Source organism: Penaeus monodon, chromosome 33 (assembly GCF_015228065.2).
Source record: "Penaeus monodon isolate SGIC_2016 chromosome 33, NSTDA_Pmon_1, whole genome shotgun sequence".
Lineage (NCBI taxonomy): Eukaryota > Metazoa > Arthropoda > Malacostraca > Decapoda > Penaeidae > Penaeus > Penaeus monodon.
Genome location: NC_051418.1, coordinates 17,916,599 through 17,916,834, shown reverse-complemented (window position 1 = coordinate 17,916,834; position 236 = coordinate 17,916,599).

Here is a 236-nt window from a genome sequence, read left to right as displayed (position 1 = left end):
CTGCTGGCTGCGGGGATGAGAGAAACGCATGATCATCTTGCAAGGAAATAGATATTAATGTATTGGGGTTTTGGCAACTGGCGTCGGGAACTGACTCATCGTGGTCATGTGGCAACGGCCATCGCTGACACAGAAAAATGTTAACTTGAGGGTCATCCCTTGGGAATACTTTTCTTTTAATAGCTAACTGATCATTTGCTCCTTCTCATCTTAAGTTGCTTTCCAGTCATACTGCA